Source organism: Ambystoma mexicanum, chromosome 10 (assembly GCF_040938575.1).
Source record: "Ambystoma mexicanum isolate Mex_15411 chromosome 10, UKY_AmexF1_1, whole genome shotgun sequence".
Lineage (NCBI taxonomy): Eukaryota > Metazoa > Chordata > Amphibia > Caudata > Ambystomatidae > Ambystoma > Ambystoma mexicanum.
The window spans coordinates 1072070335-1072096900 of NC_090932.1; the positions used below are offsets into that span (position 1 = coordinate 1072070335).

General features: G+C 58.1%; 1 protein-coding gene and 1 pseudogene across 1 annotated transcript in view; one reads left to right on the forward strand and one right to left on the reverse strand.

The window, feature by feature from the left end:
• Nucleotides 1-26566, reverse strand: part of SLC23A2 (solute carrier family 23 member 2) — a 1453080-nt gene that overhangs the window by 301220 nt on the left and 1125294 nt on the right. The gene's annotated exons all lie outside the window — the stretch shown is intronic.
• LOC138492771 (octapeptide-repeat protein T2-like) lies at nt 16222-21894 on the forward strand (annotated as a pseudogene).

A 26566-nucleotide genomic window follows, 5' to 3' on the forward strand; every position in this document is an offset into this window, starting at 1 on the left:
TACTGCAAGACTCTAGAACCTCTTCTAGTCAACATCCGACCAACCCCATTGCTGCTACAGTTCAGGAAAGAGCTCAAGACCTTCCTCATCAAGGAATGGCTCCTACATAACACACAGGTCCACACACCCTACACTCCCAACCATACCCAAGACTCTTATCTGCCCCCCACTGTCTCATCCACTGGTTGCTTGCAGATCCCTTGATACATATTGGCTGCTGTTGCGCTCCCCTGTTAGCTCCCACTCCCCTTTTCTCTGCTTCCCTCACTGTGTTCTTCCCCCTACAATTGTAAAGCACTCTGTTGATTCCTGAAGCCAGGTCCATGCTCAATAAATAGACTAATAATACTAATAATAAAAGAAACAACCACACTATGTAACACAACTATCGGATACTGACTGTAGGTAAACAGGCTACTTGGATGTGTAACCTCATCCCATGCTTCCTATTCTTAGTACATATGTCACACAAGCGCTTTGAAGGAGTCCCTTGCAAGTTAACACATTATAAAACATCAAAAATTAATTGGCTGCCTAAAGATTTTGAGTAGACAAATGTCATGCTCAGAGTCTCCTACTTTAGCACTGCTAACATTGCCATATACATGGAGAGAAAACATTGCAATATGATTTACTTGGCCTGCAAGGGATAAGGGCTATGCCAGGTATTACTCATCTATAGTATTAGAGCAATGGCTATTCAAACAGTAGAATGCTTTTCAGACAATCTGCATCCTTTCTAGGTTTTCAGAGTTGCATTGGGCATAGACCATAACAAATTATATTGTATCTCACTGCTATACAAAAACGTTTTCACTTTTCAGTTGTATAATCCTACCCAACAATATAAGGGTGGAATAATTTGCAAATAATCATGTGTGCACTGCATAATAATTGTGTGCCTGCAGATTTTGACATTTTCTTAAAATATCATGATGAGGCACTAAGTATGTTTTGCTTGCAAAGTACTAAGGGTATGCAAATATCCCAGCAAGTATTTCACTGCTACAATCTCTCATGTTTTACAGTACCCCGTCAACTAGTATTGGAGGAGAGCACAGGAGCCGGAAAATGGGGTACGGGTGAAAGGGCGCAGGAGCACACTCCTTGCGGGTGAAGAACAAATCAGTAACTTTAAAAACCCAAGTCAGTTGTTTCGGCAGTACAGTGTAGAAAATATGTTTGTTTGATGCTGTAGGAAAGGAAACTTTAGTAACAAGTCTAGAGAACTGCACTTTCTGTTTCCTTCTATGCTCAGCTGCTGAGGGCATTTCAATATAAACATGTGTTCAGTGTTTATTGACTGTAGCATTGCCTTGCATCTTGTCTAACTGATAACAATGAATTACAGAGGGATCCCTAGTTACAGAAGAAGGGTCTCAAGCTGTTGTACCGCTGAGCATTGATGCTATTAACCCAAAAGGCATCAATAAGTGATTTACTTCAACAGGGCTCTATAAGAAACCTCAGTAGGGTTCTTTTTGAATGTTGTCTAGGCTGTGGTGAAGAGGGGTCCACAAAACTATAGGCTGTATTATGTGCCCTGTCATTTTACTTCCTACATCAGGGTTACAAGCAGGCTCTGATATGAATGTGCTTCCTACTTAGAGTGAAATGATTTTTCAGGCAGTAAAAAAAAAAGTAATTAGCTTTGCCAACAAGAATACTTCATGCTTATTAAAAGATGTTCTTTGCCCTTATAATTCGTCTCGAGATTGGTCAGAAATATTATTAGAGTTCCTTCCTATGCCACTGTTGATAACTGATTCGAAAAAAATATCAGTGAAACTTTGTGGGCAGAAGCCAGGGGTCAGTTCCTATGTGGTCATTGTTTGCCATCTTTATTGGGCAGATGTTTCTGCTTTTCAGGATTAAAAATGGATGGTGTATAGGTCTCTTACCTGTAAGGCTGGTTTGAATAACTCACAAGACAACATAATGTGGATAGTCAGCAGAAGCCAGGGAATTCTGATAATCATATTCTATGGTGAAGTTATTCTGATGCAATTATCGTCCTTACCCAAAATATGAGAGACATGTTCTCCTGGCCCCTTAATTACTTCATTAAACTGGCACATGAACTATTGGCATGTTTTCCGACACCTTTTAGTTGACTTTATTCCATCTGCAAATATATTGTATCCGGTCTGACCTTTGATAGTCACATCAGTTATGAAGGGCAATATTTGTTTTTTTGTAATACACATCAGTGTTTTTCCAGTGGCCTAAAGCTCACATTTGTTTTGCACACAAGTACCTTTTCCAGCTACTGTGGCTTATCTTGAGGTCTTGAACTGGTTGATGAGTACGCTTTATAATCACATATAAAATACATTTTTTTTTAGCCCATGTGTTTGGAAAAAGTGTTGAAAGATTCACATTTTACGCAGATTTGTGAAGAATTGCAGTGGTTTGGAAGGGGCAATTCTTTTTCAAACTCTCTTCAGAGATGATAGCTCACCAACTACACATGCTCACAACGTGGCTTACCTCGTTAGTCAGTTGCGCACATGGAAAATAAAGTGCGCACAAAAGATTACCAGTTCCGTACTTAGTGAAAAATAATTAGAGGGAACATTGGTCGACTCTGTCTTCCAAGCCAAAAGACTTGCCTTTTATACAATTCTCTCCCTTTCATTCCAACCTAGCTGTCACTCACCCAGCAGGGTGGCTGTCAAGCCAATCATCACAGAATGTATTTGGGCCTCCTAGGAGACTAAGCACAAGGAGTTTCGGGCACCTCCCTCACTTCCTGCCTAGCCCAGACACCCTGGAGCCAGAGGAAGGCTTAACTCGTGAATCTTGCCACAGGCAAAATGAACAAAGGGACCTTTCCACAAAGAAATGGCGAAAAAAGAAGACCGGGCCATTTTCTTACAAAAATTGGACCCTTGGGTGCTTTATTGAAGCTGCGAACGCCGCTGGAGGGAAATGCACACCACGGTAGTAAAAACGAAACCGCTGCCACCAGCTGTTCAGTGAGGAAAGGGAAACATAAAAATGTTACATGAGAAGCTAGACAAAGGGGGATACTAGGTGGTTACCTCCAGCACCCTATTGATAGATAGTGTATGCTGGGTCTAGAAAGTTACAAAATGTAAGTTAAGTCAATTTCACTTTACTCTCTGGGAAACAGTAGTTCATCCCCGAGAAGGTAGTTAAACCTTGGGAAACCTAAGAGACTTCCCTGTGTCACTGCACTAAAGGTGCTGCGTGACACAATGTAAAAGATGATGCCTATGGAGTTTGCCAGACTCTACCATCAAAAGAAACACAGAGAACAAAAATCACATTAAAATACACGAGAGTGGGAAAAGGTTCTCACTCTCCAGGTAGAAAAAAAATCAAGTCCTCAAAATCCAGCAAAGTTGCTGAGGGTCTCTAAGGAAGAGGGAATTGGCACATTTCTGAGAATTCTCCCTAACAATAATGTTTGCCAAAAGGTGTAAGCATACAGAGTAAATAACCATGGAATGGATCCTTGAGGGACCTGTGAGAATCCTAAAGGTGTCTCACCTGCTAGTCCCTGAGGATCTGTCTTCCAGGTGGCCAAGACACGGCCATAGCTTTTGGATCCAGTTCCTGGGGGTGGACCAGTGTGGGAGGATCACCGGGGTGAGGGTTTTTTGGGGAGTGGGACACCGGATGGTGAGACGCAGTATCCCCTTCCCTTTAAAACCTTTACTCCATTCTACCAGGTAGGGTATTTAGCAAGTCAACCCCGACCCCTTCACAACACAAACACTTTCTTACGGACAGCTCGCTATGAGAGAAAACGGATTAACACCTGATCCATATACCCGACATGTCCGAATACAACAGTCAGGCAGGGTCAGGCAATTACTGATCATCACCTGACTTCCATTACATTTCCACACACAGATAAAAGGCGGAGCACGAGAGCACACTCGGAGCAAGGCAAGGCACAAGATGAAGCAGAAGTTTCAAGATGGCAGTTTAACACAAGGAGAAAGACTGTAAAACAGGAGAGGATGGCAATGAGGGAAATGCCCTTGGCCTTTTCGACAAGGAACCGTTACTTTCATGAACCCTCGAGAATAGAAAGCGTAAGAACAGGAAACAAGGCTGAAGTATCCTGTATGGTCTGTCGGAGGTACCCAGGGCTCTCCCGCGTCAATAGTCAAGGCGGGGAGAATCGCTTGCCACCGTGGTTCTGCCCTTGGCTCCTACAACAAAGCTAGCGCCAGTGAGATCAACACAGCCGGTGAGTCAGGGAGATTGATACAAGACTGGTTTGTGTTGAAGTCAAGGTTGCAAGCGGCAACATTGTATGGTAAACGCTGAAGCAAACAGTGTATGAACCACATGTGATAACCAACGCAGATAAAACAGATGAGCGATTGAACTTTGAAGGAGAGATGATGTCCTTGACAGAGTGGTACGGCACTATATGGGTTCTAATTCGAAATTCTCTGTAGGGTATCCAACTGAGAGTTAAGAAAGCTAAAAGATTGAAAAAAGAACGGCACATGGAAGGGGTCCTGCGACGTGTCAAGCAAAATCCTGTGCACAATCAAAAGTCTTCAATGTTGATACCGCCAAGCAAGTTGATAACAAAATAGATTCAGTCGGGCTGAGCCCGGCGGACGGAGACTGATCGAAGGTTGGTCCGAGCCTGAAGGAGGGAGATCAATTGAAAGCTTTTGGGCTAAAGCAAGTTTGTGGTAAAGTGAATCAAGGTTGGTCCGAGCCTGGCGGAGGCAGACTGATTGAACATTGTGCTGAAACGGATCTGAGCCCGGTTGAGGGGTATCAGGGGTGAATCGTGAATCACCAGAGAAATTGGATATGTGAAAATCTGACGAGCATTGTATTAAAGGGGATCTGAGACCGGCTGATGGGGATTCCGAGGTAGATAGTGAATCACCTGAGAAATTGAGTACTTGTGAAAACTGAAGAGGAAAGGAATTTATTGTTCGTTTGTCACATCAGACCCTCTGAAAGAAGAGATTTTGAAAGGTAGAGAGACTTGGGCACAGAAGGCCCTGATGCTAATGTTTTAACTGCACCCTCATGCTAGAAAAGCCAGAGACTGTGCTAAGCCCAAGTGACTGCCTTGTCCCGTGCTGAAACGTGTGGAAGGGAGGCCAACAGCCTGAACATCCCGACATATTTCTTGAACACTTCTTTCTTTTTGCATAACATTGGTTCCCACACTATTTGTATTTAGAGGTAAGGATTGGCAATAGGTAGGCCCTTTTTGATTTTGACAAGACACCACTAGACTGCGTTATTATTATTTGATAATCATAGCTTGCTCCCATCTGAATATTTCGAATTAGATAGGTGTTTTTCAAACCCTTTTTGAAGTTCAATAAGCACCCTTGAACTGTGGTCACTTGTGTCTGTCTTACTGTTGATATCACACCTTCCTTACAGACCTCACACAACATGGGGAAAATTGATGATTTAAAGTCTCCTATTTTGACCTTTGAGATGGTACTAGCCCAACTCTGAGCATCCGTTTCACTGCATTTAGTTAAATGGCAGTTTCCCCAGCATTTTTCACAGCATTGTTATGGGGGTTTAGGGCATAATTCAAATCACATATTAGAGTAGTTGTGGCCAAGGTCAAAATTGGCACTTGTTGAGCAGAAGCTGGAGGAAGCTTTTGGGTATCATGATTTTCCTCTGATCAGGAGTTACTCATCAGGACCCAGGAGCTATAGAGATTGAACAAATGGTACTTTTTTATAGCATTGCAACACTGAGAGGAGAACACATCACAACATGCTCGTGGTGCCCGAAAGATGCTGAAACTCCCTTTTCTTACATCTGTGGTAGACAACCAAGCCAGCACGACATGAGCATGCCGTCCACCTACTATGGCGCTCTGTCTTCCACTTTATTGCTGGCCATAGTGTTGATTCCTCTGTCTCTTGCCATGTTGGCTTCATGTTTTTTTCTCCTTCATTTCCCTTGCACATTTATTTTCTGTCAGTTCTTGCTTCTCGCTCTCATTTAGTCATTACCTGGCTTAACTGATATTCCTGTAACTCTGCCACTACATGTGTTCGTTACTGCATCAATCACTGTTGCTGTTTCTTTACCGTCACATTTTTATCTATGCTTCCACCTCTTTCCGTTATAACAACTTGCTTGTCCTTTCTCTCTCTCAGCAGCAGGAGGAGGAGGCGGAGGAAATAATACATAGCGTGGCACAAACGTATAATCTACTTGAGACGCAAACTATAACTGGCACTTTGTGCCCAGTGCATATGATCAAACATGCTTTACATGTCTTCTAGAGGTTTTGTAATGCACATTTTATACCAATTCCTAGGCACACAGTGCATGTCGGAGAAGTAAATATATGTGTGGCACCAGTTGGCATGGGGAGACAAAAGTAGCTTCTGGTAGCTATTGGTGTCAGGCTAATCAAGCTCTTCTAGGCTATATTATGGAGCTAAATAGATCCCAGCAATTTATGAACCCTGGTGACAGTTGGCAAAGAGGTACAAGGCGCAGATGGAGAGGAATTGGGGGCTTACCCCTTCCCGCCCAATAAAAGTGTCACAAAAAATGCAAGAAAACAGCTGAGTTGATTTGGGATCCTGTGACATGTACCACATGACTTGTGATATGGTCTTCGAAATAATTGCAACTCAGTCCACAGTTGTTCCTTCAATCCCCAATGACATTTTTAATCTTTGTGTTAGTGTGTTGTGGTTGACGGTGTCATACACAGCTAGTGGGGTGGAGTTTAGGTATTTTGTCAAGAGATTTCAGAATTTCGTCTTTCATGAATAATAGGCTTGTTTTAGTGCTTCTGTTTGGACGGAAACCTGATTGGTTTCAGGTAGCAGCACAATCTCTTTTCTTTGGTGAGTGAGTTGGGTGGTCACTTTATCTGGAATTGTATCAATTGAAGGAATGTTGAATGTTGGTATAGGTTTTCAGAAATATCTGTGTCAGCGTTGGTACCTTGAAGTGTGCTAAAATTAAGAGAAACGGAATCCTAGATATAAATCGCTCTAGATAGTTAACCTCTCTTAGATGGACAAAAGATTTTAGATATCAGAAACCGTGGTAAACAACACTATGTTTCTTGCTGAATGTTTTTCTGTGAAAGAAAGCCAGTTGGAGTATTTCTGTGTCCGTGTAGGAGTCCACTTAATTTCTTTCTAATCCTTTCTGGTGCCACATGTACATTTCTGCTTACAGAACTTGAATGTTATATAGTTCTAACCGCAAGCAAGTGAGGTCTTGTCTAGCTGCCGAAACAATGTTTTGTGGTTTAAACCTGTTGGTGAACCCCTGTGTTATTCTAAATGAGCTGCTGCGGCTGCAGTTTACACAAAATGAGTGTGTAAACTGTTACAGAATTAGTTGCTGCACCTACAATTGTCTATTACTTGGGGCACCAGAGTAAAATATTTTCAGAATATATGTATCTGGAAGGTGACTTCTTTGATGACGGAGACAGCATGTGTTCAGAGTAAATTATGTTTTTTTAAGGCCTCTTTTAGAACTTAATGAGTGCTAACCAATGGATGAATTGTAACCAGTTATCCAAGCCTTAACAAGGTAAAGCATTATAATCGTAGCCTGCCTGGAGTAAAGCCGCAGCCAGCGTTCCACCTACCAACAACTCAGTACAATTGACATAACACAGCCTTTGCACTTTGGAGGTGCCAATTATGATGGCGGGGTGGTGGGAGGAGAAAGGCAAGGAGGGAGGAGGACTGGAAAGGAGGAGAGAGACAGAGTGAGAGAAAGAAGCAGGGAGAGAGAGCAGTACAGAAAGGGATAGGCAGAGAGAGTGGTAGAGAGAACGATAGAGAAAGGGAGCAGCAGACAGCGAGGGAGAGGGGGAGCGGTAGAGAAAGGGAGCAGGAGACAGCAAGAGAAAGAAAGAGTGCCGTAGAGAGAGGGGGTGGAAGGCAGAGAGAGGGAGAGAGGCAGACCGAGCAAGAGAGGGAGAGAGAGGAAGACTGAGGGAGAGCAAGTGAGAGGCAGACCGAGAGAGGGGGAGAGAGAGCGACAGACCCAGCAAGAGAGGGAGCAATCAAGCAAAAGAGAAGGATGGACAGAGAGAGAGGGATCGAGCAAGCAAGAGTGAGCAGCCGAGCAAGTGAGAGAGAGCAGCAGAGCAAGTGAGAGAGAGCAGCAGAGCGCGAGAGAGGGAGGGGCAGAGCGAGAGAAGTTGTGGCTGAGCAAAAAAAAAGGAAGAGAGAGAGCCGCTGAGAGGAAGCATCCGAGCGACAGGGAGAGAAAGAGAGGGAGCGGCTGAGAGAGAGAAAGGAAGGCAGGGGGGAGTCTGGGAGGAAGCGGCTGAGCGAGAGAGAGGGAGGCAGCAGTCGAGAGAGAGAGAGGGGCAGACCGAGAGAGGGAGAGAGGCAGACCAGGCAAGAGAGGGAGCAACCAAGCGAAAGAAAAAGGGAGCGAGCTAGCAAGAGCGGGCGACCGAGCAAGTGAGAGAGAGCAGCAGAGCACAAGAGAGGGAGCAGCAGAGCGAGAGAAGTTGCGGCTGAGAAAAAGAGAGCGAGAGAGCAGTCGAGAGAGAGGAAGGCAGGGGGGGAGGCAGCGGCTGAGCGAGAGAGAGAGAGCAAGCGGCCGAGCGAGAGAGAGAGAGCAAGAGGATGACGAGATAGAGAGAGAGCGAGAAGCCGCTAGACAGAGAGAGCGAACAACCGAGAGACAGAGAGAGAGAGAGAGAGAGAAAGAGAGAGAAAGAGAAAGAGAAAGAAAAAGAGAGAGAGAGAGAAAGAGAGAAAGAGAGAGAAAGAGAGAGAGCGGCCCGAGCGACAGAAAGAGAGCTAGCGGCCCGAGCGACAGAAAGAGAGCTAGCGGCCCGAGCGACAGAAAGAGAGCTAGCGGCCCGAGCGACAGAAAGAGAGCTAGCGGCCCGAGCGACAGAAAGAGAGCTAGCGGCCCGAGCGACAGAAAGAGAGCTAGCGGCCCGAGCGACAGAAAGCGAGCTAGCGGCCCGAGCGACAGAAAGAGAGCTAGCGGCCCGAGCGACAGAAAGCGAGCTAGCGGCCCGAGCGACAGAAAGCGAGCTAGCGGCCCGAGCGACAGAAAGCGAGCTAGCGGCCCGAGCGACAGAAAGCGAGCTAGCGGCCCGAGCGACAGAAAGCGAGCTAGCGGCCCGAGCGACAGAAAGAGAGCTAGCGGCCCGAGCGACAGAAAGAGAGCTAGCGGCCCGAGCGACAGAAAGAGAGCTAGCGGCCCGAGCGACAGAAAGAGAGCTAGCGGCCCGAGCGACAGAAAGAGAGCTAGCGGCCCGAGCGACAGAAAGAGAGCTAGCGGCCCGAGCGACAGAAAGAGAGCTAGCGGCCCGAGCGACAGAAAGAGAGCTAGCGGCCCGAGCGACAGAAAGAGAGCTAGCGGCCCGAGCGACAGAAAGAGAGCTAGCGGCCCGAGCGACAGAAAGAGAGCTAGCGGCCCGAGCGACAGAAAGAGAGCTAGCGGCCCGAGCGACAGAAAGCGAGCAAGCGACCCGAGCGACAGAAAGCGAGCGAGCGACCCGAGCGACAGAAAGCGAGCGAGCGGCCGAGACACAGAGAGAGAGCGAGCGGCCGAGACACAGAGAGAGAGCGAGCGGCCGAGAGACAGAGAGAGAGCGAGCGGCCGAGAGACAGAGAGCGGCCGAGAGACAGAGAGAGAGCGAGCGTCCGAGAGACAGAGAGAGAGAGAGCGGCAGAGAGACAGAGAGAGAGAGAGCGGCAGAGAGACAGAGAGAGAGAGCGGCAGAGAGAACGAGCATCCGAGAGACAGAGAGAGAGCGAGCGTCCGAGAGACAGAGAGAGAGAGAGCGGCAGAGAGACAGAGAGAGAGAGCGGCAGAGAGACAGAGAGAGAGAGCGGCAGAGAGACAGAGAGAGAGAGCGGCAGAGAGACAGAGAGAGAGAGAGCGGCAGAGAGAGAGAGAGCGGCAGAGAGACAGAGAGAGAGAGCGGCAGAGAGACAGAGAGAGAGAGAGCGGCAGAGAGACAGCGAGAGAGAGAGCGGCAGAGAGACAGAGAGAGAGAGAGAGAGCGGCAGAGAGACAGCGAGAGAGAGAGCGGCAGAGAGACAGAGAGAGAGCGGCAGAGAGACAGAGAGAGCGGCAGAGAGACAGAGAGAGAGCGGCAGAGAGACAGAGAGGGAGCGGCAGAGAGACAGAGAGCGAGCGGCAGAGAGACAGAGAGCAAGCGTCCGAGAGAGACAGAGAGCAAGCGTCCGAGAGAGACAGAGAGCAAGCGTCCGAGAGAGACAGAGAGCAAGCGGCCAAAAGAGAGAGCGAGAGAGAGAGCGAGAGAGCGAGCGAGAGAGAGCGAGAGAGAGAGAGGAGGCAGCGGCCGTCCAAGAGACAGAGAGCGAGCGGCCGTCCAAGAGACAGAGAGCGAGCGGCCGTCCAAGAGACAGAGAGCGAGCGGCCGTCCAAGAGAGAGAGAGAGCGAGCATCCGAGAGAGAGAGAGAGAGCAAGCGTCAGAGAGAGAGAGAGAGCAAGCGTCCGAGAGAGAGAGAGCAAGCGTCCGAGAGAGAGAGAGAGAGCGTCCGAGAGAGAGAGAGCGAGCGTCCGAGAGAGAGAGAGCGAGCGAGCGAGAGAGAGAGAGAGAGCGAGCGTCCGAGAGAGAGAGAGAGCGCGCGAGCGTCCGAGAGAGAGAGAGAGCGCGAGCGTCCGAGAGAGAGAGAGCGCAAGCGTCCGAGAGAGAGAGAGCGCAAGCGTCCGAGAGAGAGAGAGCGCGAGCGTCCGAGAGAGAGAGAGCGCGAGCGTCCGAGAGAGAGCGCGAGCGTCCGAGAGAGAGAGCGCGAGCGTCCGAGAGAGAGAGAGAGAGCGAGCGTCCGAGAGAGAGAGAGCGAGCGTCCGAGAGACACAGAGAGAGAGCGTCCGAGAGACACAGAGAGAGAGCGTCCGAGAGACACAGAGAGAGAGCGTCCGAGAGAGACAGTGAGCGAGCAAGTGTCCGAGAGAGCGAGCGTCCGAAAGACAGAGAGAGAGTCCGAGAGAGACAGAGAGCGAGCGTCCGAGAGAGACAGTGAGCGAGCGTCCGAGAGAGACAGAGAGCGAGCGTCCGAGAGAGAGAGAGAGCGAGCGTCCGAGCGACAGAGAGAGAGCGAGCGTCCGAGCGACAGAGAGAGAGCGAGCGTCCGAGCGACAGAGAGAGAGCGAGCGTCCGAGCGACAGAGAGAGAGCGAGCGTCCGAGCGACAGAGAGAGAGCAAGCGTCCGAGCGACAGAGAGAGAGCAAGCGTCCGAGCGACAGAGAGAGAGCAAGCGTCCGAGCGACAGAGAGAGAGCAAGCGTCCGAGCGACAGAGAGAGAGCAAGCGTCCGAGCGACAGAGCGAGAGCAAGCGTCCGAGCGACAGAGAGAGAGCAAGCGTCCGAGCGACAGAGAGAGAGCAAGCGTCCGAGCGCGAGTATCCGAGCGACAGAGAGAGATTGTCCAATCGATATAGAGAGAGAGAGCGAGAGGGAGTGTCCGAGCAACACAGAGAGAGCGCGAGTAGCAGAGAGAGAGCGGCCGAGAGACAGAGAGAGAGCGAGCGGCCGAGAGACAGAGAGAGAGCGAGCGGCCGAGAGACAGAGAGAGCGAGCGGCCGAGAGACAGAGAGAGAGCGAGCGGCCGAGAGACAGAGAGAGAGCGAGCGTCCAAGAGACAGAGAGAGAGCGAGCGTCCAAGAGACAGAGAGAGAGCGAGCGTCCAAGAGACAGAGAGAGAGCGAGTGTCCAAGAGACAGAGAGAGAGCGAGCGTCCAAGAGAGAGCGAGCGTCAGAGAGAGACAGAGAGCGAGCGTCCGAGAGAGACAGAGAGCGAGCGTCCGAGAGAGACAGTGAGCGATCGACCGAGACAGAGAGAGAGCGAGCGGCCGAGAGACAGAGAGAGAGCGAGCGGCCGAGAGACAGAGAGAGAGCGAGCGGCCGAGAGACAGAGAGAGAGAGAGAGAGCGAGCGGCCGAGAGACAGAGAGAGAGAGAGAGAGCGAGCGGCCGAGAGACAGAGAGAGAGAGAGAGAGCGAGCGGCCGAGAGACAGAGAGAGAGAGAGAGCGAGCGGCCGAGAGAGAGCGAGCGGCCGAGAGACAGAGAGAGAGCGAGCGGCAGAGAGACAGAGAGAGAGCGGCAGAGAGACAGAGAGAGCGAGCGGCCGAGAGACGGAGAGAGCGAGCGGCCGAGAGACGGAGAGAGAGAGCGGCCGAGAGACGGAGAGAGAGAGTGGCAGAGAGAGCGAGCGGCCGAGAGACGGAGAGCGCGAGCGGCCGAGAGACGGAGAGAGCGAGCGGCCGAGAGACGGAGAGAGCGAGCGGCCGAGAGACAGAGAGAGCGAGCGGCCGAGAGACGGAGAGAGCGAGCGGCCGAGAGACGGAGAGAGCGAGCGGCCGAGAGAGCGAGCGTCCGAGAGAGACAGAGAGCAAGCGGCCAAAAAAGAGAGAGAGAGAGAGAGAGAGAGAGAAGGCAGCGGCCAAGAGAGCGAGAGCGAGCAAGCGGCCGAGAGACAGAGAGCGAGCGAGCGGCCGTCCAAGAGACAGAGAGCGAGCGAGCGGCCGTCCAAGAGACAGAGAGCGAGCGAGCGGCCGTCCAAGAGACAGAGAGCGAGCGAGCGGCCGTCCAAGAGACAGAGAGCGAGCGAGCGGCCGTCCAAGAGACAGAGAGCGAGCGGCCGTCCAAGAGACAGAGAGCGAGCGAGCGGCCGTCCAAGAGACAGAGAGCGAGCGAGCGGCCAAGAGACAGCGAGCGAGCGGCCGTCCAAGAGACAGAGAGCGAGCGATCGGCCGTCCAAGAGAAAGAGAGCGAGCGATCAGCCGTCCAAGAGAAAGAGCGAGCGATCAGCCGTCCAAGAGAAAGAGCGAGCAATCAGCCGTCCAAGAGAAAGAGAGCGAGCGATCAGCCGTCCAAGAGACAGAGAGAGAGCGAGCGTCCGAGAGAGAGCGAGCGTCCGAGAGAGAGAGAGGGAGCGTCCGAGAGAGAGAGCGAGCGTCCGAGAGAGAGAGCGAGCGTCCGAGAGAGAGAGCGAGCGTCCGAGAGAGAGAGAGCGAGCGTCCGAGAGAGAGAGAGCGAGCATCCGAGAGACACAGAGAGAGAGAGCGAGCGTCCGAGAGACACAGAGAGAGAGAGCGAGCGTCCGAGAGACACAGAGAGAGAGAGCGAGCGTCCGAGAGACACAGAGAGAGAGAGCGAGCGTCCGAGAGACACAGAGAGAGAGAGCGAGCGTCCGAGAGACACAGAGAGAGAGAGCGAGCGTCCGAGAGACACAGAGAGCGAGAGAGAGCGTCCGAGAGACACAGAGAGCGAGCGCGTGTCCGAGAGAGCGAGCGTCCGAAAGACAGAGAGAGAGAGCATCCGAAAGACAGAGAGAGCGAGCGTCCGAGAGAGACAGAGCGAGCGTCCGAGAGAGACAGAGCGAGCGTCCGAGAGAGACAGAGAGCGAGCGTCCGAGAGAGACAGAGAGCGAGCGTCCGAGACAGAGAGCGAGCGTCCGAGAGAGACAGAGAGCGAGCGTCCGAGAGAGACAGAGAGCGAGCGTCCGAGAGAGACAGAGAGCGAGCGTCCGAGAGAGACAGAGAGCGAGCGTCCGAAAGAGACAGAGAGCGAGCGTCCGAAAGAGACAGAGAGCGAGCGTCCGAAAGAGACAGAGCGAGCGTCCGAAAGAGACAGAGAGCGAGCGTCCGAAACAGACAGAGAGCGAGCATCCGAGAGAGAGAGAGAGAGAGAGAGCAAGCGGCCAAAAGAGAAAGAGAGAGAGAGAGAGAGAGAGAGAGGGAGAGAGAGGGAGAGAGAGGGAGAGAGAGGGAGAGAGAGGGAGAGAGAGAGAGGGAGAGAGAGGGAGGGAGAGAGAGAGAGAGAAGGCAGCAGCCACGAGAGAGAGAGCGGCTGACCGAGAGAGGGAGGGATGGAGTGGCCGACCGAGAGAGGGAGGGACGGAACGGCCGACCGAGAGAGAGAGAGGGAGATGGAGAGGGAGGGAGCGGCCGACCGAGAGGATGAGCAAGAGCGAGAGGGAGCGGAAGAGAGGTGGAGCGAACGAGAGTGAGAGAGGGGGAGCAGACGAGGGTGAGAGAGCAAGAGGGTGAGAGAGCGAGCGGCCGAGAGACAGAGAGCGAGCGAGCGGCCGAGAGACAGAGAGCGAGCGAGCGGCCGAGAGACAGAGAGCGAGCGAGCGGCCGAGAGACAGAGAGCGAGCGAGTGGCCGTCAGAGACAGAGAGCGAGCGAGCGGCCGTCAGAGACAGAGAGCGAGCGAGCGGCCGTCAGAGACAGAGAGCGAGCGAGCGGCCGTCAGAGACAGAGCGAGCGAGCGGCCGTCAGAGACAGAGCGAGCGAGCGGCCGTCAGAGACAGAGCGAGCGAGCGGCCGTCAGAGACAGAGCGAGCGAGCGGCCGTCAGAGACAGAGCGAGCGAGCGGCCGTCAGAGACAGAGCGAGCGAGCGGCCGTCAGAGACAGAGCGAGCAAGCGGCCGTCAGAGACAGAGCGAGCGGCCGTCAGAGACAGAGAGAGAGCGGCCGGCCCTCCGAGAGAGCCGAGAGACAGAGAGCGCGAGCGGCCGTCCGAGAGACAGACAGCGCGAGCGGCCCTCCGAGAGACAGAGAGAGAGCGAGTGTCTGAGAGAAAGAGAGCGAGCGTCCGAGAGAGACAGAGAGCGAGCAGCCAAGCGAGAGCGAGAGCGAGAGGAGGCAGCAGCCAAGAGAGAGCGAGAGAGAGCGGCCGACCGAGAGAGGGAGGGATGGAGCGGCCGACCGAGAGAGGGAGGGATGGAGTGGCCGACCGAGAGAGGGAGTGACGGAGCAGCCGACCGAGAGAGTGAGAGGGAGGGAACGGCCGACCGAGAGAGAGAGAGGGAGGGAGGGAGTGGCCGACCGAGAGTGAGAGGGAGGGAGGGAGGGAGTGGCCGACCGAGAGTGAGAGGGAGGGAGGGAGCGGCCGACTGAGAGTGAGAGGGAGGGAGGGAGCGTCCGACCGAGGGAGGTAGGGAGGGAGCGGCCGACCGAGAGAGGGAGGGAGGGAGGGAGCGGCCGACCGAGAGAGGGAGGGAGGGAGCGGCCGACCGAGAGAGGGAGGGAGGGAGCGGCCGACCGAGAGAGGGAGGGAGGGAGGGAGCAGCCGACCGAGAGAGGGAGGGAGGGAGGGAGCAGCCGGCGAGAGAGGGAGAGAGGGAGGGAGCAGCCGGCGAGAGAGGGAGAGGAGGGAGGGAGCGGCCGGCCGAGAGAGGGAGGGAGGGAGCGGCCGGCCGAGAGAGGGAGGGAGGGTGCGGCCGGCCGAGAGAGGGAGGGAGGGAGGGAGCGGCCGGCCGAGAGAGGGAGGGAGGGAGGGAGCGGCAGACCGAGAGTGAGAGGGAGGGAGTGGCCGACCGAGAGTGAGAGGGAGGGAGCGGCCGAACGAGAGTGAGAGGGAGCGTCCGACCGAGGGAGGGAGGGAGGGAGCCGTTGACCGAGAGAGGGAGGGAGGGAGCAGCCAACCGAGAGAGGGCGGGAGGGAGCGGCCATCCGAGAGAGGGAGGGAGGGAGGGAGCGGCCGACCGAGAGAGGGAGGGAGGGAGCGGCCGACCGAGAGAGGGAGGGAGGGAGGGAGCGGCCGACCGAGAGAGGGAGGGAGCGGCCGACCGAGAGAGGGAGGGAGGGAGGGAGCAGCCGGCGAGAGAGGGAGGGAGGGAGGGAGGAAGGGAGGGAGCAGCCGGCGAGAGAGGGAGGGAGGGAGCAGCCGGCGAGAGAGGGAGGGAGGGAGCAGCCGGCGAGAGAGGGAGGGAGGGAGCAGCCGGCGAGAGAGGGAGGGAGCAGCCGGCGAGAGAGGGAGGGAGGGAGCAGCCGGCGAGAGAGGGAGGGAGGGAGCAGCCGGCGAGAGAGGGAGGGAGGGAGCGGCCGGCCGAGAGAGGGAGGGAGGGAGCGGCCGAGCGAGGGAGGGAGGGAGCGGCCGGCCGAGAGAGGGGAGGGAGGGAGCGGCTGGCCGAGAGAGGGAGGGAGGGAGCGGCCGGCCGAGAGAGGGAGGGAGGGAGTGGCCGGCCAAGAAAGGGAGGGAGGGAGGGAGAGGCTGACCGAGAGAGAGGATGAGCAAGAGAAAGAGAGAGAGGGAGTGGAAGAGAGGGGGAGCGAACGAGAGTGAGAGTGGACGAGAGAGAGAGAGGGGGAGTGGACGAGAGACACAGAGCAAGCGCCCGAGCGACAGAAAGAGAGCGAGTGAATGGCCAAGAGACAGAGAAAGAACAAGTGTCTGAGATACAGAGAGAGAGAGAGAGTGAGCGGCCGAGCTACAGAAAGAGAGAGAGAGAGAGCAAGTGAGAGAGGAGAGAGAGAGAGCGCTAGTGGCGAGAGAGAGAGAGAGAGAGAGAGAGAGAGCGCGCGAGTGGCCGAGAGAAAGAGAGAGAACGTGTGGCCGAGAGAGAGAGCAAGTGGCCGAGAGAGAGAGCGAGTGGCTGAGAGACAGAGAGAGAGAGAGAGAGGGCGAGCGGCCGAGAGAGAGGGAGAGAGAGCGAGCGGCCGATAGAGAGGGAGAGAGAGCGAGTGGCCGAGAGAGAGGGAGAGAGAGCGAGTGGCCGAGAGAGGGAGAGAGAGCGAGTGGCCGAGAGGGAGAGAGAGCCAGTGGCCGAGAGAGAGAGAGCGCAAGTGGCCGAGAGAGAGAGAGAGAGCGCAAGTGGCCGAGAGAGAGAGAGAGGCTGAGAGAGAGAAAGAGTGCAAATGGTTGAGAGAGAACGAGCAGCCGAGAGACAGAGAGAGCGAGCAGACGAGAGACAGAGAGAGAGAGGGGGGAGCAAACGAGATAGAGGGGGAGCAGCCGAGAGAGAGGGGGAGCGGCCGAGAGACACAGAGAGCAAGCGGCCGAGAGACACAGAGAGCAAGCGGCCGAGAGACACAGAGAGCAAGCGGCCGAGAGACACAGAGAGCAAGCGGCCGAGAGACACAGAGAGCGAGCGAGCGTCCGAACGACAGAGAGCGAGCGTCCGAACGACAGAGCGAGCGAGCGTCCGAACGACAGAGAGCGAGCGAGCGTCCGAACGACAGAGAGCGAGCGAGCGTCCGAACGACAGAGAGCGAGCGAGCGTCCGAACGACAGAGAGCGAGCGAGCGTCCGAACGACAGAGAGCGAGCGAGCGTCCGAACGACAGAGAGCGAGCGAGCGTCCGAACGACAGAGAGCGAGCGAGCGTCCGAACGACAGAGAGCGAGCGAGCGTCCGAACGACAGAGAGCGAGCGAGCGTCCGAACGACAGAGAGCGAGCGAGCGTCCGAACGACAGAGAGCGAGCGAGCGTCCGAACGACAGAGAGCGAGCGAGCGTCCGAACGACAGAGAGCGAGCGAGCGTCCGAACGACAGAGAGCGAGCGAGCGTCCGAACGACAGAGAGCGAGCGAGCGTCCGAACGACAGAGAGCGAGCGAGCGTCCGAACGACAGAGAGCGAGCGAGCGTCCGAACGACAGAGAGAGCGAGCGAGCGTCCGAACGACAGAGAGAGCGAGCGAGCGTCCGAACGACAGAGAGAGCGAGCGAGCGCCCGAACGAAAGAGAGAGCGAGCGTCCAAAAAACAGAGAGAGAGCGAGCGTCCGAAAAACAGAGAGAGAGCGAGCGTCCGAAAAACAGAGAGAGAGAGCGAGTGTCCGAAAAACAGAGAGAGAGCAAGTGTCCGAAAAACAGAGAGAGCGAGTGTCCGAACGACAGAGAGAGCGAGTGTCCGAACGACAGAGAGAGCGCGAGTGTCCGAACGACAGAGAGAGAGCGAGTGTCCGAACGACAGAGAGAGAGCGAGTGTCCGAATGACAGAGAGAGAGCGAGTGTCCGAATGACATAGAGAGAGAGCGAGTGTCCGAAAAACAGAGAGCGCGCGAGTGTCCGAAAAACAGAGAGAGCGCGCGAGTGTCCGAAAAACAGAGAGAGAGAGCGAGTGTCCGAAAAACAGAGAGAGAGAGCGAGTGTCCGAAAAACAGAGAGAGAGAGAGAGAGCGAGCGTCAGAACGACAGAGAGAGCGAGCGAGCGTCAGAACGACAGAGAGCGAGCGAGCGTCAGAACGACAGAGAGCGAGCGAGCGTCAGAACGACAGAGAGCGAGCGAGCGTCAGAACGACAGAGAGAGCGAGCGTCAGAACGACAGAGAGAGCGAGCGTCAGAACGACAGAGAGAGCGAGCGTCAGAACGATAGAGAGAGAGCGAGTGGACTGGAGACCGAGAGAGATTCCGAGAGGCCGAGAGAGAAAGTGAGCGAGAGAGAGAGAGAGAGAGAGAGAGAGAGAGAGAGAGAGCACGCGAGTGGCCGAGACACAGAGAGAAAGCAAGAGCCGAGAGAGAGAGCAAGCCGCGAGAGACAGAGAGAGAGAGCAAGCCGCGAGAGACAGAGAGATAGCGAGCCGCTGAGAGACAGAGAGAGTGAGCCGCCGAGAGACAGAGAGAGAGCGAGCCGCCGAGAGACAGAGAGAGAGCGAGCCGCCGAGAGAGAGAGAGAGCGAGCGAGCCGCCGAGAGACAGAGAGCGAGCCACCGAGAGACAGAGAGCGAGCCACTGAGAGACAGAGAGCGAGCCACTGAGAGACAGAGAGCGAGCCACCGAGAGACAGAGAGCGAGCCACCAAGAGACAGAGCCACTGAGAGACAGAGAGAGCGTCCAAGAGGCAGAGAGAGAGAGCAAGCGGCCAAGAGAGAGAGCAAGTGTCTGAGCAACAGAGAGAGAGCGAGTGTCTGAGCGACAGAGAGAGCGAGTGTCCGAGCGACAGAGAGAGAGCGAGTGTCTGAGCGACAGAGAGAGAGCGAGTGTCCGAGAGACAAAGAGAGAGAGCGAGTGTCCGAGAGACAAAGAGAGAGAGCGAGTGTCCGAGCGACAAAGAGAGAGAGAGCGAGCGGCCGAGACAGAGAGCGAGCGTCCAAGAGACAGAGAGAGCAAGCATCCAAGAGACAGAAAGAGCAAGCATCTAAAAGAGAGTGAACGTCAGAGAGAAAGAGAGAAAGAGAGAGAGCGTCTGAGAGACAGAGTGCAAGCATCTGAGAGAGAGTGAATATTTGAGAGGGAGTGAACTACCGAGAGACAGAGAGAGAACAAGCGGCCAAGAGACAGAGAGACAGAGAGAGAGAGAGGAGGCAGCGGCCGAGAGAGAGAGAGAGGAGGCAGCGGCCGAGAGAGAGAGAGAGAGAGAGAGAGAGAGAGAACACACAGCGGCCGAGAGAGAGTGAGAGAGAGAGAGAGAGAGAGAAGGCAGAGGCCAAGAGAAAAAGAGAGATGAGGCAGCGGCCAAGAGAGAGAGAGAGAGAGGGGGGGAGACTGAAAGGGAGGGAGGGGCCCACCGAGCGAGGTAGAGGGAGAGGCTTAGCGAGCGAGAGGGACGGAGCGGCTCGCCAAGCGAGCGAGAGGGAGGGAGCAGCCCATCGAGCGACAGAGAGAGAGGGAGGGAGGCAACGAGTGGCCGACCATGAGAAAGAGGGAGGGGCTGACCGAGAGGGAGGGAGGGGCCGAGAGAGGGAGGGAGGGAGGGGCCGACCGAGAGGGAGGGAGGGAGGGAGGGGCCGACCGAGAGAGGGAGGGAGGGGCCGACCGAGAGAGAGAGGGAGGGAGGGAGGGGCCGACCGAGAGAGAGAGGGAGGGAGGGAGGGGCCGACCGAGAGAGAGAGGGAGGGAGGGAGGGGCCGACCGAGAGAGAGAGGGAGGGAGGGAGGGGCCGACCGAGAGAGGGAGGGAGGGAGGGAGGGGCCGACCGAGAGAGGGAGGGAGGGGCCGACCGAGAGAGGTAGGGAGGGAGGGGCCGACCGAGAGAGGTAGGGAGGGAGGGGCCGACCGAGAGAGGGAGGTAGGGAGGGAGGGGCCGACCGAGAGAGGGAGGCAGGGAGGGAGGGGCCGACCGAGAGAGGGAGGGAGGGACCGGCCGACTGTGAGAGGGAGGGGAGGAGCCCACCGAGAGAGGGAGGGAGGGAGGAGCCCACCGAGGGAGGGAGGGAGAGAGGGAGCGGCCAACCGAGGGAGGGAGGGAGGGAGGGAGCGGCTGACCAAGAGAAGGAAGGAGGGAGCGGCTGACCAAGAGAAGGAAGGAGGGAGGGAGCGGCTGACCAAGAGAAGGAAGGAAGGAGGGAGGGAGCGGCTGACCAAGAGAAGGAAGGAAGGAGGGAGGGAGCGGCTGACCGAGAGAGGGAGGGAGGGAGCAGCCGACCGAGAAAGGGAAGGAGGGAGGAAACGGCTGACCAAGAGAGGGAGGGAGCGGCCGACCAAGAGAGGGAGGGAGCGGCCGACCAAGAGAGGGAGGGAGGGAGCGGCCGACCAAGAGAGGGAGGGAGGGAGCGGCCGACCAAGAGAGGGAGGGAGGGAGCGGCCGACCAAGAGAGGGAGGGAGGGAGGGAGCGGCCGACCGAGAGAGGGAGGGAGCGGCTGACCGAGAGAGGGAGGGGCTAACCGAGAGAGGGAGGGAGGGAGCAGCTGACCGAGGGAGGGAGCGGCCAACCGAGAGACGGAGGGAGGGAGTAGCCGACCAAGAGAGGGAGGGAGGGAGCGGCCGACCAAGAGAGGGAGGGATGGAGGGGCCGACCAAGAGAGGGAGGCAGGGAGGGGCCGACCAAGAGAGGGAGGGAGGGAGGGAGGGGCTGACCAAGGGAGGGAGGGAGGGAGGGGCCGACCAAGAGAGGGAGGGAGGGGCCGACCAAGAGAGGGAGGGAGGGGCCGACCAAGAGAGGGAGGGAGGGGCCGACCAAGAGAGGGAGGGAGGGAGGGGCCGACCAAGGGAGGGAGGGAGGGGCCGACCAAGAGAGGGAGGGAGGGAGGGAGGGGCCGACCAAGAGAGGGAGGGAGGGAGGGAGGGAGGGGCCGGCCAAGAGAGGGAGGGAGGGAGGGGCCGACCAAGAGAGGGAGGTAGGGAGGGGCCGACCAAGATAGAGAGGGAGGGAGGGGCCGACCGAGAGAGAGAGAGGGAGGGAGAGAGAGAGGGAGGGGTGGACCAAGAGAGGGAGGGAAGGAGCGGCCGAGAGAGGGAGGGAGGGAGGGAGGGAGCGGCCAACCGAGAGAGGGAGAAAGGGAGGGAGGGAGGGAGCGGCTGACCGAAAAAGGGAGGGAGCGGCTGACCGAGAGAGGGAGGGGAGGAGCCCACCGAGAGAGGGAGGGGAGGAGCCCACCGAGAGAGGGAGGGAGCGGCCGACCGAGAGAGAGAGGGAGGGAGCAGCAGACCGAGAGAGAGAGGAAGGAGGGAGGGAGCAGCTGACCAAGAGAAGGAAGGAGGGAGGGAGCGGCTGACCGAGAGAGGGAGGGAGGGAGAGAAGGAGGGAGGGAGCAGCCAACCGAGAGAGGAGGGAGGGAGCCGCCAACCGAGAGAGAGGGAGGGAGCCGCCAACCGAGAGAGAGAGAGGGAGGGAGCCGCCAACCGAGAGAGAGAGAGAGAGGGAGGGAGCCGCCAACCGAGAGAGAGAGAGAGAGGGAGGGAGCCGCCAACCGAGAGAGAGAGAGAGAGGGAGGGAGCCGCCAACCGAGAGAGAGAGAGAGAGGGAGGGAGCCGCCAACCGAGAGAGAGAGAGAGAGGGAGGGAGCCGCCAACCGAGAGAGAGAGAGAGGGAGGGAGCCGCCAACCGAGAGAGAGAGAGAGAGAGGGAGGGAGCCGCCAACCGAGGGAGAGAGAGAGAGGGAGGGAGCCGCCAACCGAGAGAGAGAGAGAGAGAGAGAGGGAGGGAGCCGCCAACCGAGAGAGAGAGAGAGAGGGAGGGAGCCGCCAACCGAGAGAGAGAGAGGGAGGGAGGGAGCCGCCAACCGAGAGAGAGAGAGAGGGAGGAGGGAGCCGCCAACCGAGAGAGAGAGAGAGGGAGAGGGAGGGAGCCGCCAACCGAGAGAGAGAGAGAGAGAGAGGGAGGGAGCCGCCAACCGAGAGAGAGAGAGAGAGAGAGGGAGGGAGCCGCCAACCGAGAGAGAGAGAGAGAGAGAGGGAGGGAGCCGCCAACCGAGAGAGAGAGAGAGAGAGAGAGAGAGGGAGGGAGCCGCCAACCGAGAGAGAGAGAGAGAGAGAGAGAGAGAGGGAGGGAGCCGCCAACCGAGAGAGAGAGAGAGGGAGGGAGCCGCCAACCGAGAGAGAGAGAGGGAGGGAGGGAGCCGCCAACCGAGAGAGAGAGAGAGGGAGGGAGCCGCCAACCGAGAGAGAGAGAGAGAGGGAGGGAGCCGCCAACCGAGAGAGAGAGAGAGAGGGAGGGAGCCGCCAACCGAGAGAGAGAGAGAGAGAGAGGGAGGGAGGGAGCCGCCAACCGAGAGAGAGAGAGAGAGAGAGAGAGAGAGGGAGGGAGCCGCCAACCGAGAGAGAGAGAGAGAGAGAGAGAGAGAGGGAGGGAGCCGCCAACCGAGAGAGAGAGAGAGGGAGGGAGCCGCCAACCGAGAGAGAGAGAGGGAGGGAGGGAGCCGCCAACCGAGAGAGAGAGAGAGGGAGGGAGCCGCCAACCGAGAGAGAGAGAGAGAGGGAGGGAGCCGCCAACCGAGAGAGAGAGGGAGGGAGGGAGGGAGCCGCCAACCGAGAGAGGGAGGGAGGGAGGGAGGGAGCCGCCAACCGAGAGAGAGAGAGAGAGAGAGAGGGGAGGGAGCCGCCAACCGAGAGAGAGAGAGAGAGAGAGAGAGGGAGGGAGCCGCCAACCGAGAGAGAGAGAGAGAGAGAGAGAGGGAGGGAGCCGCCAACCGAGAGAGAGAGAGAGAGAGAGGGAGGGAGCCGCCAACCGAGAGAGAGAGAGGGAGGGAGGGAGCCGCCAACCGAGAGAGAGAGAGGGAGGGAGGAGCCGCCAACCGAGAGAGAGAGAGGGAGGGAGGGAGCCGCCAACCGAGAGAGAGAGAGGGAGGGAGGGAGCCGCCAACCGAGAGAGGGAGGGAGGGAGGGAGGGTGGGAGCAGCCAACCGAGAGAGGGAGGGAGGGAGGGTGGGAGCAGCCAACCGAGAGAGGGGGGAGGGGGGAGGGAGCAGCCAACCGAGAGAGGAGGGAGGGTGGGAGCAGCCAACCGAGAGAGGGAGGGAGGGTGGGAGCAGCCAACCGAGAGAGGGAGGGAGGGTGGGAGCAGCCAACCTAGAGAGGGAGGGAGGGTGGGAGCAGCCAACCTAGAGAGGGAGGGAGGGTGGGAGCAGCCACCGAGAGAGGGAGGGAGGGTGGGAGCAGCCAACCGAGAGAGGGAGGGAGGGTGGGAGCAGCCAACCGAGAGAGGGAGGGAGGGTGGGAGCAGCCAACCGAGAGAGGGAGGGAGGGAGGGTGGGAGCAGCCAACCGAGAGAGGGAGGGAGGGAGGGAGCAGCCAACCGAGAGAGGGAGGGAGGGAGGGTGGGAGCAGCCAACCGAGAGAGGGAGGGAGGGTGGGAGCAGCCAACCGAGAGAGGGAGGGAGGGTGGGAGCAGCCAACCGAGAGAGGGAGGGAGGGTGGGAGCAGCCAACCGAGAGAGGGAGGGAGGGTGGGAGCAGCCAAGCGAGAGGGAGGGAGGGTGGGAGCAGCCAAGCGAGAGAGGGAGGGAGGGTGGGAGCAGCCAAGCGAGAGAGGGAGGGAGGGTGGGAGCAGCCAAGCGAGAGAGGGAGGGAGGGTGGGAGCAGCCAACCGAGAGAGGGAGGGAGGGAGGGTGGGAGCAGCCAACCGAGAGAGGGAGGGAGGGTGGGAGCAGCCAACCGAGAGAGGGAGGGAGGGTGGGAGCAGCCAACCGAGAGAGAAGGAGGGAGGGAGGGAGCAGCCAACCGAGAGAGGGAGGGAGGGAGGGTGGGAGCAGCCAACCGAGAGAGGGAGGGAGGGAGGGAGGGTGGGAGCAGCCAACCGAGAGAGGGAGGGAGGGAGGGAGGGTGGGAGCAGCCAACCGAGAGAGGAGGGAGGGAGGGTGGGAGCAGCCAACCGAGAGAGGGAGGGAGGGAGGGTGGGAGCAGCCAACCGAGAGAGGGAGGGAGGGAGGGTGGGAGCAGCCAACCGAGAGAGGGAGGGAGGGTGGGAGCAGCCAACCGAGAGAGGGAGGGAGGGTGGGAGCAGCCAACCGAGAGAGGGAGGGAGGGAGGGAGTGTGGGAGCAGCCAACCGAGAGAGGGAGGGAGGGAGTGTGGGAGCAGCCAACCGAGAGAGGGAGGGAGGGTGGGAGCAGCCAACCGAGAGAGGGAGGGAGGGTGGGAGCAGCCAACCGAGAGAGGGAGGGAGGGTGGGAGCAGCCAACCGAGAGAGGGAGGGAGGGTGGGAGCAGCCAACCGAGAGAGGGAGGGAGGGTGGAGCAGCCAACCGAGAGAGGGAGGGAGGGTGGGAGCAGCCAACCGAGAGAGGGAGGGAGGGTGGGAGCAGCCAACCGAGAGAGGGAGGGAGGGTGGGAGCAGCCAACCGAGAGAGGGAGGGAGGGTGGGAGCAGCCAACCGAGAGAGGGAGGGAGAAAGGGAGGGAGGGAGGGTGGGAGCAGCCAACCGAGAGAGGGAGGGAGGGAGGGAGCAGCCAACCGAGAGAGGGAGGGAGCAGCCAACCGAGAGAGGGAGGGAGGGAGGGTGGGAGCAGCCAACCGAGAGAGAGAGGGAGGGAGGGAGGGTGGGAGCAGCCAACCGAGAGAGAGAGGGAGGGAGGGAGGGTGGGAGCAGCCAACCGAGAGAGAGGGAGGGAGGGTGGGAGCAGCCAACCGAGAGAGAGAGAGGGAGAGAGGGAGGGTGGGAGCAGCCAACTGAGAGAGAGAGGGAGGGAGGGAGGGTGGGAGCAGCCAACTGAGGGAGGGAGGGAGGGAGGGTGGGAGCAGCCAACTGAGGAGGGAGGGAGGGTGGGAGCAGCCAACCGAGAGAGGGAGGGAGGGAGGGAGGGAGGGAGGGTGGGAGCAGCCAACCGAGAGAGGGAGGGAGGGAGCAGCCAACCGAGAGAGGGAGGGAGGGAGCAGCCAACCGAGAGAGAGGAGGGAGGAGGGAGGGAGCAGCCAACCGAGAGAGAGAGAGGGAGGGAGGGAGGGTGGGAGCAGCCAACCGAGAGAGGGAGGGTGGGAGCAGCCAACCGAGAGAGGGAGGGTGGGAGCAGCCAACCGAGAGAGGGAGGGTGGGAGCAGCCAACCGAGAGAGGGAGGGTGGGAGCAGCCAACCGAGAGAGGGAGGGAGGGAGGGTGGGAGCAGCCAACCGAGAGAGGGAGGGAGGGAGGGTGGGAGCAGCCAACCGAGAGAGGGAGGGAGGGAGGGTGGAGCAGCCAACCGAGAGAGGGAGGGAGGGTGGGAGCAGCCAACCGAGAGAGGGAGGGAGGGTGGGAGCAGCCAACCGAGAGAGAGAGGGAGGGAGGGAGCAGCCAACCGAGAGAGAGAGGGAGGGAGGGAGGGAGGGAGGGAGCAGCCAACCGAGAGAGAGAGGGAGGGAGGGAGGTGGGAGCAGCCAACCGAGAGAGGGAGGGAGGGTGGGAGCAGCCAACCGAGAGAGGGAGGGAGGGTGGGAGCAGCCAACCGAGAGAGGAGGGAGGGAGGGAGGGAGGGAGCAGCCAACCGAGAGAGGGAGGGAGGGAGGGAGGGAGGGAGGGAGCAGCCAACCGAGAGAGGGAGGGAGGGAGGGAGGGAGGGAGGAGCAGCCAACCGAGAGAGGGAGGGAGGGAGGGAGGGAGCAGCCAACCGAGAGAGGGAGGGAGGGAGGGAGGGAGGAGGAGCAGCCAACCGAGAGAGGGAGGGAGGAAGAGAGGGAGGGAGGGAGAGAGGGAGGGAGAGAGGGAGGGAGGGAGAGAGGGAGAGAGGGAGGGAGGGAGAGAGGGAGGCAGAGAGGGAGGGAGGGAGAGAGGGAGGGAGAGAGGGAGGGAGGGAGAGAGGGAGGGAGAGAAGGAGGGAGGGAGAGAGGGAGGGAGAGAGGGAGGGAGAGAAGGAGGGAGGGAGAGAGGGAGGGAGGGAGAGAGGGAGGGAGAGAGGGAGGGAGGGAGAGAGGGAGGGAGGGAGAGAGGGAGGGAGAGAGGGAGGGTGGGAGCAGCCAACCGAGAGAGAGGGAGGGAGGGAGGGTGGGAGCAGCCAACCGAGAGAGAGAGGGAGGGAGGGAGGGTGGGAGCAGCCAACCGAGAGAGGGAGGGAGGGTGGGAGCAGCCAACCGAGAGAGGGAGGGAGGGTGGGATGCAGCCAACCGAGAGAGGGAGGGAGGGTGGGAGCAGCCAACCGAGAGAGGGAGGGAGGGTGGGAGCAGCCAACCGAGAGAGGGAGGGAGGGTGGGAGCAGCCAACCGAGAGAGGGAGGGAGGGTGGGAGCAGCCAACCGAGAGAGGGAGGGAGGGTGGGAGCAGCCAACCGAGAGAGGGAGGGAGGGTGGGAGCAGCCAACCGAGAGAGGGAGGGAGGGTGGGAGCAGCCAACCGAGAGAGGGAGGGAGAGGAGGGAGGGTGGGAGCAGCCAAGGGAGGGAGAGAGGGAGGGAGGGTGGGAGCAGCCAAGGGAGGGAGAGAGGGAGGGAGGGTGGGAGCAGCCAAGGGAGGGAGAGAGGGAGGGAGGGTGGGAGCAGCCAAGGGAGGGAGAGAGGGAGGGAGGATGGGAGCAGCCAAGGGAGGGAGAGAGGGAGGGAGGGAGCAGCCAACCGAGGGAGGGAGGGAGGAAGGGAGGGAGTGTGGGAGCAGCCAACCGAGGGAGGGAGGGAGGGAGTGGGGAGGCAGCCAACCGAGAGAGGGAGGGAGGAGGGAGTGTGGGAGCAGCCAACCGAGAGAGGGAGGGAGGGATGTGGCTCAGCCAACCGAGAGAGGGAGGGAGGGTGGGCTCAGCCACCGAGAGAGGGAGGGGCCAGG